Genomic DNA, 15,544 nt, shown 5'->3' with positions numbered 1-15,544 from the left:
ATCTCTCGAGCTGGCTTCCACATGGATTCTGCAAAACAAAAAGCCATCCTAGATTGGTCTCAGCTGGTAGGCCATCAGGCACTACAATGCTTCCTAGGATTCACAAATTATTATAGATAATTTATACCAAGATATTCAATCATAGCAGCGCCATTTACCACCTTAACCAAGAAAGGCATGAATACTTGGTGCTGGCCTGCAGAAGCCATTGACGACTTCCAGGATTTCATACAAGCATTCTCCCAAGGACCTTATCTACGCACCAAGACCCTGACTGACTCTTTATCCTGGAGGTGGATGCCTGTAGGGGTTGGGGGCTGTTCTCAGCCAACATAATGACCAAAGGTGTCTCCTGCCTTGCTCCTTCTCCAGGAAGTTCTTCCCGGCAGAAAGGAATTAGTCAATCAGAGATCGGAAAGTCCTTATGGTAAAAGTAGCACTTGAAGAGTGGAAGCATCTGTAAAAGGAGCTAAACACCAGATTACTATCTACACTGATCATAAAAATCTGGAGTACCTGCAAAAGACACAATAGCTCAATCCAAGACAGGATCAAGGCTCTTTCTTCAATCGGCATGACTTTGAGCTCTGCTACCGACTGGCAGCTAAGAATCAGAGAACTGATGTCCTCCCTCGTTCCTTCTAGATGGAAGTTATACCAAAACTCCCATGACATATTATATACCCAGTGAAAGTCATCGTAGCTGTTACTACACCAATACCCCCTGGGAAGACAGTAGTGCCCAAGCATCTTTGTGAAAAAGTATTAAAATGGGCTCGTGACTCAAGCCTGGCAGGACACCCTGGAGTCACCTGCATTCATGAACTTCTTCTGTTCTATTACTGGTGGCTCCAAGTAAGGACTGATGTGGAGAATTAAGTAAAATCCTGTCCTGCCTGTGCACATCACAAGATCGCTTGTTCCTGACCTTGGCGGTTGTTACAGTCTTTGCCAACCCCCATGAACCCTGGCCCCACTTGTCCACTGATTTCATCATGGACTTCCCTCTCTCTCACAGCTCCACCATGATAATATGAATTATCTCATCTCTTTGTGCAATGTGTCTTTTAGGGATGTGAATCGTTTTTTGACGATTTAAAACAATCATCAGATATATTTTAAATCGTCAAAAATCATTAGAGCCGCGATACAATAGCAATTCCCCCGATTTATCGTCAAAAAATCGTAAATCGGGGGAGGGCGGGAAAACCAGCACACCAAAACAACCCTAAAACCCTCCCCGACCCTTTAAAACAAATCTCCCACCCTCCCGAACCCCCCCCCAAATGTTTTAAATTACCTGGAATCCAGTGGGGGGGGGGGTCCCGGCGTGATCTCCCGCTCTCGGGCCACGGCTGCGTTAATAGAAATGGCGCTGGTGGCCCTTTGCCCTTACCATATGACAGGGCAAAGGTAGCGCCGGCGCCATTTTGGTTCCTGTCACCCGACGTCACGAGTGCAGGAGATCGCTCCCGGACCCCCACTGGACCCCCAGGGACTTTTGGCCAGCTTGGGGGGCCTCCTGACCCCCACAAGACTTGCCAAAAGTCCAGCGGGGGTCCGGGAGCAACCTCCTGCACTCGGGCCGTATTGCCAATATTCAAAATGGCGCTGGTGCTACTTTTGCCCTCACTATGTCATATGGGTCATATGACATAGTGAGGGCTCATATGACATAGCGAGGCGCTACCTTTGCCCTCACTATGTCATACGGGTCGTATAACATAGTGAGGGCAAAGGTAGCGCCGGTACCATTTTGAATATTGGCAATACGGCGCAAGTGCAGGAGGTCGCTCCCGGACCCCCGCTGGACTTTTGGCAAGTCTTGTGGGGGTCAGGAGGCCCCCCCAAGCTGGCCAAAAGTCCCTGGGGGTCCAGCGGGGGTCTGGGAGCGATCTCCTGCACTCGTGACGTCGGGTGACAGGAACCAAAATGGCGCCGGCGCTACCTTTGCCCTGTCATATGGTAAGGGCAAAAGGCCACCGGCGCCATTTCTATTAACACAGCCGTGGCCCGAGAGCGGGAGATCGCACCGGGACCCCCCCACTGGACCCCAGGTAATTTAAAACATTTTGGGGGGGGGGGGTTCGGGAGGGTCGGGGATTTGTTTTAAAGGGTCGGGGTGGGTTTTAGGGTTGTTTTGGTGTGCCGGTTTTCCCGCCGATTTACGATTTGACGATTTTTTAACAAAAAAAACCATGACGATCAGATTTCCCTCCCCCCCCCCAGCCAAAATCGATCGTTAAGACGATCGATCACACGATTCACATCTCTAGTGTCTTTAGCCTGCATGGACTGCTGTCTCACATCCTTTCTCATTAAGGCATCCAGTTCATGGCCCAATAAAGGAAGGTGCTCTGCAAGAAATTTGGAATTATATTGGATCTCACCAAAGCCTATCACCCACAAGGAAATGGGCAAACCAAAAGAACTAATCAAGACTTTCCTCAGGATGTATGTCAATGACAGGCAAGATGATTGTGCCCTTCTCCTTTCATGGGCAGATTTCTCACATAACCAATTAAGCACTTCCACTGGCTCAACACTTTTCCAAGTTATCTATGGCAAACATCCCAGAGTGCCTCTTCCTCTTCCTCTTTCAGTGACCTATTCGGCAGTCCATGTCACATCCCAAGAGTTCCATGACCTCTGGCAAAGGATCAATCAGTTGCTTATCAAGGCAGCAGCTCGATCCAAAAGACAGGTGTATCGGAAGCACAGACCAGTCCTGCAATTTAACTCAGGTGACCTAGTATGGTTAAGCATACAGAATTTGCATCTCCAAATCCCTTCCACCAGGCTAGCCCCAATTCATTGGTCCTTTCCCGGTCCTACAGCAAGTGGAGCTTGTCACCTATCAGATTAAGCTACCATTCATTCTACATATACACAATGTATTTCATGTATCTCTATTGAAACCAGTGTTCCATTCCTGGCCTTCTCAGCAGCCAGCCAGACCCATGGAGACTGCCTCAGAGGAGGACAAAAATTATGAGGTACAAGAGATCCTGGACACTTGCAGATTACAAAACAAACTGGAATATCTCATATCATGGAAGAACTATGGTCCTGAGGAGAATTCATGGTAGCCAGCTTCCAATCTACAAGCCCTCCAACTCGTGTCAGACTTCTACAAGACATTCTCCATGAAGCCCAAGACCAGAAGACAGGGGAGGGGGCTTTGGAGGGCTACTGTTGTTTGATGGCTTGCAGGAGGGTCTTATGAGCTTCCGAACTCATTCCAATGCTGCCAGCAAGCTCCTGTAGCCTAGACATCGCCTGCAATGAGTGTGGCTCAGGACGCTCCCATGCCGCTGCTCTGACTTCTCTCCCTTGCTGCAGGCATACAATGCATGGCACCTCTTTTAAAGGGTCTATAGTGGGAAGAACTTTATGGTGCCCCAGGATGATCTCAGCTTCCCTGCCCTATATAAGGGCTTTCTGGACGCCAATGCCTTACCTCAGCAACAAGTCCCTCTACTGTAGTAGTGTGTATTGCTTGCATTCCTGCCTCATCTCCAGCCTTGCCCTGCCTCGTCATATCTAGCTCTACTTGCCTCCCAACCCATCCTCCTGTGTCAGCCTCTTTTGCCCTGCTCTTGTCTTCCCTACAAACTCTTGGATCTGACCCTGTGCCTGGAAAATTACCATTCTTGACTGCCGCCTGCCATTGAACCCTTGCCTGGACCTTGATATTCCTTACTTGCTGCCTGCCTCTAACCCTTACTTGTCCCTGGAAATTTGCTTATGCAGTCATCTAAGAGATGTTGCTTAAGTCCTGCCAGTCCCCAGAACCCAAGGTCTAAACCTACAGGGAAATGGGCTAGTACAGGTAAAGCCCTAGACTAGTCTCTTGCCAGCTAGCTCTGCCAGTTGTCGGAGAGGGCCTATGGGGTTTGCCCATAAGCTGCTCCAACCTCATCACATCAACAAAGGTTCACATCGCTTACAAAATCCTTAAAGCATCCGATAGGATATCCTGAGACATAGAACATCAAGTGGATCCTGAGAGAGTATTTATAAAATTGCAGTTTGTAAAGATATAGATTTAACTTCAGAGAAATGTACCAGATATCAAGTAATTTTAATTGAGAAGTTATTGAAGTGAAGATTTCATTTGTTGAAACACTATTCCAGGTATGAAGCATGATTACATAAGGTGACTATCCAAGATCTTCAGGCTGTAGTCAGCATGTAGTGAGTTGTCTCAGTACTCAGCCAGGTTCATAGCATACCCTCCCTCCACCCAGTCTTCCCCCATGCTCCCATCCTCTACACAGTGAAGACAGGGGAGGAGAGCTACTGACAAATTGTTTTACCTCCCTGTGCCCCATTTTATCCCCTTCTCTTTCTCTTTTTCCAAAGGAAGCTGTCGTATAGACCACATACCTGAATGTCCAATCTAGAGATGAAGGCATTTAAGCTTCTGACAATTTAACTGCAAAATGCATTTAGATACTAGTTGTAATCGTTGCTTGTTACAAAAATTTGAACTATTGCCATATCCCATTATTATTTTTATTGTTAATCATAATGTTACAGTATAATAAAGTACAATATTTTGAAATCCAGTACTGGAAATATTTGATTCAACTAATCCTCTGACCACACTCCTGAAAAGCCCTGTAGGTTTCCTAAGGATATTTGCAGTACACTTAAAAATCGGATAACATTTTTGCTAATCGTGCCCAGAATCACTTTATGCAACTGAATAGAAGTCATGATCATCCAAATTCTAAACTTTCAGATTCTTTAGCAAGCTCTTCCAATTGCAATTCTGCTTTAAGTATACCTTTATAAACTTAGACCTGCAGTTATTCTCACTTCAGTATGTTCTCTAGCAATTTAACATCAGTTTTATGTGTGGAAATAAATGACCACAGAACAAACGCCTAATGTGCCATTAGTGCCCATGTTATTCTGTTTTGCAGGACGTCATGCACTTGTTCTGCTTTTCCCAGTTATTTCCCAGAGTGTTGTTGAAGAGCGCGAGAGTTATTTTCTGTAATAACATTGAAGAATAGTAGGTTATTGTTGTCACCTTGTGTGCACAGTAAATCTTAAAATGTTTTACATGGTTGTTCCAAAGCATGCAACAATGGATGTCATGGCAACGTATTTTAATACATATTCACTGCAGGACAGCTTCCAAAGGAGAGAAAGAACAATGTCAACCAATTATGAGTAGGAGAATTGAAATTCAGGGAAGTGAAGTGATTTACTCAAGCCCATATAAACCTTCATGGACTGTATTTAATGAATGCATTTTTATGGGCACAAACGAGTGTTTGTGCTTGCCTTACAAATGCAATAATCAAGGGATAATCGCAGACATATTATTATATATATGCCAGGCTGAGTAGAGTGCAAAAATCTTTCAAACTTATTTAGTAAAATGAGGAAATGAGCATGTAAATGAGCTAAGTAGAAAAAGGAAAAACACTGCATGCTTGTCAATTCTGCTCATAAAAATGAGCAACTCCTAACATGGCTGTCTTTATGTCCATCTTTTTGTTCCATCACATATGCTCCCATGCAAGTGGCTATAGTAAGTAATAGAAAGAGGTGTCATGAAGTGGATTTTCCACATTATGAAAGCTTTTTGATTCCTGAAAAAGGAAAGAGATACAAGAAAAAGAGCCGCAGCCAGGCAATTTGGTACCTATTTCCAAGTGAAAATGTCCCCGATCTTGTGCACAATATACAACATCATGAGCTGGAAGATTTTGTAAATTTTTTTAAAATTTAAAACATAGCACTTTATTTATTTATTTATTTGTTTATTTAAAACATGTCTAACTCACCCATCTAGAATTTTGGGCAGGTAACAATTTAACATACATATCTACTTTTATAATCTATGAATAGACCCAGGTGTGAACTTGGTCCCAAAAGAATGGCCCTTAGATCTGCATGGATGTGATCCTTAATCTCTATCAGAACTGACCCTTAAACCTTGTTAAATGAAATACAAATAAATATAACATGAGAAATAAATAAAACTGAGAAACAGGAGGAATAATATAAAGTAATAAAGGATACAATAAATATAACAATTGCTACAATAAAATGAAAGACTAAAATAAAGGATCATGCACAGAAAGTTAGATAACTACACTGTCCCAGGACTCAAACTTCAAAAATCCTATCTAGATAATTAAAGCACTGCAATATTACATGGTGCCTGGAACACCAATACATCTCTTAGGGGTCAGCCTTACTGCAACAGATCCTTACACAGAAACTACAAATTAGGAGACTCCTTCAGCTTGGTCACATGCAGACCAGAAAGACCCTTATCAAGTACAGAAAAAAGAGACCATAAAGTATAAACTGAAATGTGTAGACAAAAAGTGAACTGAAAACCGCAACAAGACAGACTCTGTATGGAGTGCAACAATGGGGAAAAAAAAAGAATCACCAGCATTCCTCACAAAACATCAAACATCAAACATTGTGAAATATAAAACATCAAACATGATAGTAAAACTATACTCATAGAAGATTTCAAAATAACTGATGAAAATAGAATATCCAATAAAATATTTCAAAATAGAAGACACAACAAATAACAACGAATATTTAAAACAAACATGGATTTAAAAAAATCCCCCACTCTCCATAACTGGGAACGTTTAATTTCTAGGTATCCCAAGATTGTTATGTTGGGTGGGGGGGGAGCACAAACTTTCTCCCCTCTAACATGCACATGTTCATTCTCTCTTACACACAGATAACACACACACACACACATATACAAGCTCTCTCAGACCAGATTCTCCTCCTCTGCTGAGAAGATTGTGGTGTGGTGCAAAGAAAGTCCACTGTGCACTTTTGGATTGGCTGGGACCTGGGGCTGCTTGGTGATGCTACAGGGATGGATGCCAGTTGGAATGGAGTCTCTGAGGGTTGGAGGCAGCAGGCTGTATATGGCAAGGTGATGGTTCAAATTGCACTGTTCTGCTGTTCACTTTTGGCTTGGCTGGAGCTCATAGGACTGCATGCCACTGCAGCAAATCAGCTTCACACGAGAAGGCACAAGCAATAGGTTCGGGGACAGGGAGGGATGGAGTTAGCATGCGTTCTTCTTCCAGGCCAAATTTCCTGCCAACAAAGGGCTCAACCTGAGGAGGAGCTGGCTCAAACTTCATCCCTGTCTCTGTGCATCTTCTGCTCCTTACTTCTGTTTTGAAACTGATTTTACATCCACACACCACCGAGTCTCTGAGCACTAGCACAATATGGAAGACTGGGGGTTTTGGAGCAGCCCTGTAGTCCTGCCTGACTAAAGGTTTGCTGGGTGCCCCAGTGCCAGTTGCAGTTCCAGGCAGGGGAGAAACAAGAGTGGAGAGTCCCGGCCAGTCGCTGCACTGACGCTGACCATTTTTCTGGTTTGCTGGTTGCCAGCCTCCTTTTAAAAAAAATACTGTCTAAGCCAGGTAAATATGAATTGATCCCCTCTCCTTCCCTTAACATCGCGACCACCGATGCTTGGGGCAGTGCTCCATTTGCTATCACAATCTGGAATCGCAGACACAATACAGAACCTTTTAAAATCTGCAAGTGCATGCCAGGCCGACTTCTGCGCATATCTCCTGGCTTTGGCACATATCAGGCGTTTAAAATTCACCCTTTAAAGAGCAAGGCTTAACAGGTCAGGATTCTTCAGCGTCAAGTAAATTCAAGATAGAGGTTTATAAAATTATGAGTAGTGTGGAACAAATTATTAGGGAACTAACTAGTAGCAGATTTAAAACAAATTTAATTTAAGAAAATATTTTTCCAGTCAGTGCACAATGAATTTGTGAAAGTTGTTACTGAAGGATGTAGTAAGCTGGATTAAAAAAAAAACCATTTGGATAAGTATTTGAAGAACAGATCCATTAACAAAAATTTGCCTGGTAAATTTGGGGATTGCCATCTCTCTCTTCTGGGAGTCAGCAACAGGAAATAATTATTGTGGGGGAGGCGCATAAATCTTAGAAATGTATTTTACTGAGAATTTGCTTGTCAAGATATCAATGAAGGGGAGTGCATAAACTCTATACATGAATTTAACAGGGAATTTGCTAGTGATTCTAAAGTTATTCTGATGGGGGCAGTTAGGTATCATCTAATTTCTTCATTGTTAATTGGTAAGTAGTGGACCATTGTTGTGAAGGATGACTGCTAAAGTGCTCAATTATGGGAAATCTTTGAAGCTTCCTGCCTTCCTTTCTTTCTTCATAAATACTTAGGTCTTTGAAATATGTAGTTCTCCTTTCCCCATAAAGAAAAAGAAAGATAACAAAGTAATGGCCAGATCACAAAATTGATTGGATTACCAAGTGTATTAAGATTATTTTAGGGAGTTATTATTAGATTCCCAGAAGATTATTGTAAGTGCAGGTGGGATCAATAGTGGATCAAAACAATCTGCAAAAATTGATAAATGTGGATCCATATATATACATTGCACATAACTTAGCATAAGGATCATTGAAGCCTGAAACTATAGCATGCTGCTCGGTACTAATAAACTGAAGATAAGTGAGGATACTCTGTTCTTTCTACATTTGTTTTTCTAAGAGATAAGGGTGGTGAAGACCTGTGTTTGAACATTTTGGGAGTCAGGCAGTACCAGCTTATTTAAGTGGCCATATCTTAATGAGCAGCAGCTGGCTATTGTCAGAAATATGAGTACAAGTAAGAACACTTAACACTTGCAGATGCTGAATTAAAGCCAGAGAGAATGAGAATATAAAAAACTGCATTTAATTGTTTTCTTTAGATAAGCCACAAACACGGGGTCACCGAGCTCACAGTCTTCCATTTCCCAGGATGCATTGGCTCATAGAAAGGAAGATATATGAGGCAAGTGTGCTTGTATATAATCTTTCCTTATTTCTATCATTGCTAGTACAATAACTATTTGGCTTGCTTAATCTATGTAATGCTTGTTGTGATGCTGTGTGCTTATTAACGATATTCACTTTGATATTTTCTCTTTGCTTATTTTATACAATATTTTTATTATATTTATTAAGCTAAGTGACTTTGACAAGATTGTATGTGTGTGTTCTATGATGGAATATAAAACCACTCAGCCCATCTCTTACACCAAGTCAATACAAAATTACAAATAACCATTCTTGAAATCTTACTACCAGACTCTCACAGCTGTTTCCCAAAAACATAGAAATGGATTTCACTGCTAAAGTCCTTTATAAAATAGTAAAATAGTAAGACCTCCTCCCCTTACATGATTGTCTAATATCTTAAATAAAGCAATAACATGGTGGACATCACTTTCAGAAGAGGAAGAACAGATACTGTTAACCATGTTTCACTAAGGCATAAGAAGCCTAATCCAGCTTTAGATAATAAGGTTGTATCTATTTCTGATTTCTTATGCAAAAAAAAACATGTAAGCAAATGAAAAATAGGACGTTGAAGGTCCTGACACTAGCCCATTTAAGCTATGTCTTAAAGGGTAGATAAATTCCCTAACTCTATTCCTCTCCCTTAGATTAGGAAAATGATTCTCAACATGCATCCCAAAACTATACCTTCCTCTTCCTCTTATAACTGAAATGAGGTTAGCAGAAATAGTTGGAAGTTAAACCAAACCCCAAACATATAAACTAAACAAAATCCCCAAGGGACGAAGAGACCAGCAAAAGGTCAAGGTTATTTGTTGAGGCCTTTCACCAGTGGCCTGATACCAGTGTGCCTGCCTGCAGGCCCATCTTTTTAATGGCCCTGTGGGCCTTTAATGATGATGTTAGCAAGGGAGGGTGGAGCTTCTCTTCGGCATTTCTCCCTGATGCAAGTTCCAGCTGACGGTAGGTCTGGAGACTCAAGTAAAATACAAGTGCTCAAGAGCTGAGGTAGTAAAGTGCTGAAAGGCTCCATAAAATACAATACATAACACAACATACAAATATAGATAATTTCAATTCCTGGCTCAAAACCTGGTGTAGAAAAAGTGCTTTTGGAAACATTGGAGGCTGGGGTCATGTATGGAGCAATAAAAGGCTACATGGTGAGGATGGCCTACATTTGTCTGTAGCAGGAAGGAGGATGCTAAGTGAGAAATACAGATCATATATTATCAGACATTTAAACTAAGGAATGGGGGTCACAGGAGATGGCCAATGAAATTGACATGTCACCTCCAAGCAATACAGGAAGTGAGAGGAGAAAATAAAATTAATCAGCTCAAAAAAGCAGAAAAGTTTTCTAGGAAGTGCAACAAATAAAGGAAGAAATATTGGAAAGCTATGACTATAAATGCTTGCAGTTTAGGCAATAAAATCCCAGACCTGCAGGCCCTAAAGGTGGCGGCAGACTTGGACATTGTAGTGGTTATGGAGACATGGTTTATAGATTCTCCTGATTGGGCCATACTGGGCTAAAACTTGGTAAGGAAAGACAGAGAAGTCAGAAAGGAGGAGGAGTAGCTCTTTAGATCAAACAAAATAACCAAGCAACTGAACTGCAAGGAATGAGGGATAAAGAAGAAGCATTATGGGCCATCCTAAAAAAAGATGATGGTGCATCCATTTTTACTGGAGTGGTTTACAGGCCTCTGACTCAAAAGGAAGAACTGGATAGAGATCTGGTCAATGACATCCAAAATGTGGGAAAGACGTGAGATGTGTTGATTGTTGGAGATTTTAACTTGCCAGACATAGGCAGAAGAATCCCTTCTGCAGAATCTACCACAAGTAGAGAGATAGTGCAAGGGGCTCTGTTCAAACAAATGGTAATGGAATCCATGAGAGAGGATGTGCTCACTAATGGGGATAATGTCTCTAATGTCCACCTCAACACCAGTGATCATCAAATGGTATAGTTTTATTTATTTATTTATTTTTTTAAACTTTGTTTATTAAAGGAACAAACTAACATCCCACATTGACAAATATGGTACATAATAAAGGTGTTGAAAAACAAAGCTTACATAGAGTGCCTTTTTATGAATACAGTTTTCGTCATATAAATGCACACAATATCTTCAGTATAAACAATGAACAGGAATTAAACTGACGAATCCATGTGTGGGATGAAAAGACCGCACAAATGAAATATACATGGTATTTATCATTTTAAATAACTATAGAAGAGAGAGAGAAAGGAGAAAGAAAAATAATATCAATAACAATAAGAGAGGGGTAAAGAAAAAGAGGAAAAAGAAAGAAAGACAAGTAGAAAAAAAAAAAAAAGAGTACCGGACAAGAAGAGCATTAAAGAGTAGGGAATAAAGCAAAGAGAGTAAGGAGATTATAAGAGAGAAAAGAGAGTGGGCATCCAGCTGGATAATAATAGGATTACATAGACAGTGAGTATATGTTATAATACATGAGATACAAATTCTTCAAGAGGTTTCCAAACTAGTGCCCAGGAGGCTAACCGATGGGATTGAAGAGCCATGGATTTTTCATATTTATAATACATACATGTAGAATTCCACCAGAGAGAATACGATAGCAAGTCACTACGTTTCCAGTTAGACACAATGTTGTGGAATGCAACCACAATAAGGAAGTCCATTAACTTCCGGTGGTGAGTGGACAAGGATAGGGAAGGATTTGCTCCCCTCAAGAATATCGATGATAATGTCAAAGGATGTGTAATTGATAAAATAGAGGAGATAGTGTGCCAGACCTGTTGCCAAAATGAGTGTATATAAGGACATGTAAAAATCATATGTTCTAATGTTGCTTTGCCCTCAGAACAGGTCCAGCAAATATGAGAGGTAAGGAGGCCCGCACGGTATAATTTCCATGGGGTCCATAGAGCTCTATGCATAAGAAAATAGGATGATTGTGTCAAACTGGAAGATAGTGATATGCGAGTGGAGACAGACCATAAATATTTCCATTCTACCAATGTTAAGGGAGAATCCATTTCTTTGACCCATTTAGGATATAATCTAGTAGTAAGTGTACATGTGGCATTAGCTATAATTGTCTTATACAATCTTGATGCTAAATGGCCCTTGGGGCCATGCTCCTGAAATAATTGGAGAAGATATGGGGAAGTGTTAGTATAAGAGGTAATAATTGGGTTGGAGGAGAGAGCACTTCGTAATTGTAACCAAGTAAAAAATTGACTATGGGGCAGGCCATAGATCTCTTGAAGCTTGGAAAAGAGTAATAATTTAGAATCTTCCAAAACGGAGGATAGAAACCAGATTCCTTGCTTTTGCCAAGTAGGCCAATTGAGAGAATATCCGTTTGCAGTAATCAAAGGGTTGTGCCATAAAGGGGTAAGGAAGGAGTTATTCCAAGAACACATGTGAGTCGGGTGGGTTGAATCAAACATGTGATACGCCATATGTAGAGAATGTAATATTGGATTAGTGGCATATGTGGGAGAAAGCTTCATACCAGGGAAGCAAGATAAAGGAAATGGAGATGTTAGAGAGCATTCCAATTCTAACCAATGAGGGGATTTCCAGGGATCGTCCTCCACAGTGAAATGATGATAAGCCTGTTGGAGGATAAATGCTTGATGATATGCATAAAAGTTGGGGAAATTGACACCTCCGTCTGCTTTATTACACTTTAACTTGGATAAAGCAATTCTTGGAGTTTTGTTTTTCCACAGAAAGGCGGAGAGGATTCTATCTATCTGCTGGTAAAATGATTTAGAGAAAAATATAGGGAGCATTGATAATATATAGGTAATTTTAGGAGCCACAACCATTTTAATAGTGTCTAGTCTGCCCCACCATGTAAGATAAAGCGGGGACCAATTAAGAAGTAAAGTTTTAATGGAGTGTATGAGGCGAGATTCAGCGTGGATAATAGTTAGCTGAGGTTCAGAGAAGAGAAGGACCCCTAGATATTTAAGGCCTTGGGAAACTTTCTTAATAGTAGTATTGGAGAGATCTACTAATGCCCCCATGGAGTTAAGAGGTAGGAGCTCTGTCTTATGCCAATTGATTTTATACCCAGAGAGCAGGGAGTATAGAGTAATTTGACGAAGAAGATGAGGAAGGGAGGCATCTGGATTCGAGAGAAAAAGTAACACATCATCCGCATAAGCTGATAATTTATATTCTTCTGATCCTATATGGACACCTGTAATCAAAGGATTTTGGTGGATTGCTAGGAGCAGGGGTTCCAAAGCCAGGTTAAAGAGGAGCGGGGAGAGGGGGCATCCTTGGCGGGTTCCTCTATGTAGTGGAAAAGGCGAGGATTTACAGTTATTAATATAGAGGAAGGCCTTTGGATTATGATAAAGGAGCTTAATCCAAGAAGTAAAATTGGGACCAAATCCAAACTGATGGAGGGTAGAGAAGAGGAATGGCCATTCTACCCAGTCGAAAGCTTTTTCTGCATCTAGAGAAACCGCTATTGCCGGGTAAGAAGCAGAAAAGACTTTTTCATGGATATGAAGGAACAATCTAGTGTTATTGGCTATAAGCCTGTTTTTGATAAAACCAGATTGATCTGGATGTATTAATGTGGGTAGTATACTGGATAATCTAGTGGCTAGAATTTTGGTGAAAATTTTGTAATCTGTATTTAACAGAGATATGGGTCTATAATTGCCAACTTCCGTCTCATCTCTGCCGGGCTTTGGAAGTACTACAATACAGGCTGTGGAAAGGGAGAGTAAAGATGTGGTTGACTCGGAGCTGCAGTATAGTAATTTTGCAAATGAGATGTGAGTTCTTTGCTGAAAGCTTTGTAGAAGTCCGTAGAGAATCCGTCGGGCCCGGGAGCTTTTCCAGAAGGAAGAGCTTTAATCGCTAATTCAATTTCTTGAAGAGTGATGGGTTCTTCCAGTGCCTTATATTGTTGATCAGTGAGTGAGGGATGCGAGAGTGTAGAGAAAAAGGATTGGATCTCGTCAGTTGATGCTTGAGTTTCTGTTTGGTACAAGGTTGCATAAAAGTCCTGAAAGGCATTTAGAATGTCTGCATCTTGTGTTAAGATGTCATTTGTGGTAGACCTGATTGTGGTTATCCGTTTTTTTTCTTTTTGCTTTTTAAGGTATGTTGCTAGCAGGTGGCCGCATTTGTTATTCTCTGCATAATAGAGAGCGTTGGTGTGAAAAGTATGAAGACGTACAGAGGAGCTCAGTTGTTGATTATACTGAAATTTAGCTTTTAATAGAGCGTCCAAGGTAATCTTTGTTGGATGTTTAATGTGTTCCGTTTCCAGTGATGCCACAGATTTTTGAAGATCGTTTAGGGCTGCCTTGTCAGCTTTCCTTTTATAGGAGGAGTAGCTGATGATGTCTCCTCGAATGGTAGCCTTGAAGGCGTCCCAAAGAGTAGAAGGCGATATGTCCGGCGTATCATTTAGGAGAAAATAGTCAGTGATTGCAGTTTGAATTGTAGACATAAAGGTCTGATCTGACAATAATGAGGAATCAAATCTCCACTGGCAGTCAGTGATACTGGGAGTGTGTAATTCACAGGTGATAACAATTGCAGCATGATCTGAAACCAAAATAGGAGCAATGGAGGCTGAAAGTATTCGTGGCATTAAGCTGTGAGAGGTTAGGAAAAAATCGATGCGAGAATAAGATGAATGGGGAGATGAGAAGAAAGTATATATTCCTTGTCCATAGGATGTAGAAGGCGCCAAGGGTCAGACAATCCAAATGAGGTCATAAGGTGTTTAAGGGCCTTGCTTGATTTAGTGACAGAGAGACGTGCAGATGACTTTCTGTCTAGTAGAGGGTCCAAGGTTTGATTAAAGTCTCCTCCAAGAATTATTGGGTGCGGATCAGCAGCTAGAAGGTTAGCAAAGACGTCATGAAAAAAAGAGGGAGTGTCCAGATTAGGAGCATAAAAGTTGAGAATAGTATAAATTTCTTTCTGGATACAGACTTGGATAAGGTTCCATCTGCCTTCCAGGTCAGACAATTGTCGATGAACCGTAGCTTCAAGTCTCTTGTGGATAAGAATGGCGGTACCACCTTTTTTGTGTGCTGCAGGGCTGAAATAAACTTGGCCTACCCATTGTTTCAATTTGAGAGTTTCAGTTGCGGTCAGATGAGTCTCTTGTAGTAAAGCAATATCGGTCTATAAGGTGTTGAGGTAAGTGAGAATCTCCTTTTGCTTAATGGGATGAGAGAAACCTTGAACGTTGAGAGAAACTATGGTGAAGGATGAAATCTGAGCAGCCATCTATTGAAAAATGGAGGGAGGGTATGACCCAGGCAAAATATGTGAATGCACACTATTAGAGAAGAGAGGAAAAGCAATAAGACAGAGAAAAGGAAGAAAGAAAAAATAATATGAAAGAAGGAGAGAAAAAAAAAGGGGTAGGAGTAGCGGAGAAAAGGATAAAGAAAAAAAAAAAAGGAGAAGGAGAAAATAAGCTAGACTAAAAAAAGGAGAAAGGGAACCTAGTAGGTTCCTACTATCACTAGCACTGAAAGTGCTAGTCCAAAAGAACCCTAAAAAGGGAGATATCAGCAATGGGTCTCTTTAGGCGGACCACTAGCCTTCCGGAGCGTACGACTCCGCTCCGAGCAGATATGATTGAGTAGAAAAAAAATTCCAAAAAATATCATCCTTGTTTTAGAGGAAAAAAAA

The sequence above is a fragment of the Rhinatrema bivittatum genome, chromosome 1 (assembly GCF_901001135.1).
Source record: "Rhinatrema bivittatum chromosome 1, aRhiBiv1.1, whole genome shotgun sequence".
Taxonomy (NCBI): Eukaryota; Metazoa; Chordata; class Amphibia; order Gymnophiona; family Rhinatrematidae; genus Rhinatrema; species Rhinatrema bivittatum.
This window is presented reverse-complemented; position numbering follows the sequence as displayed.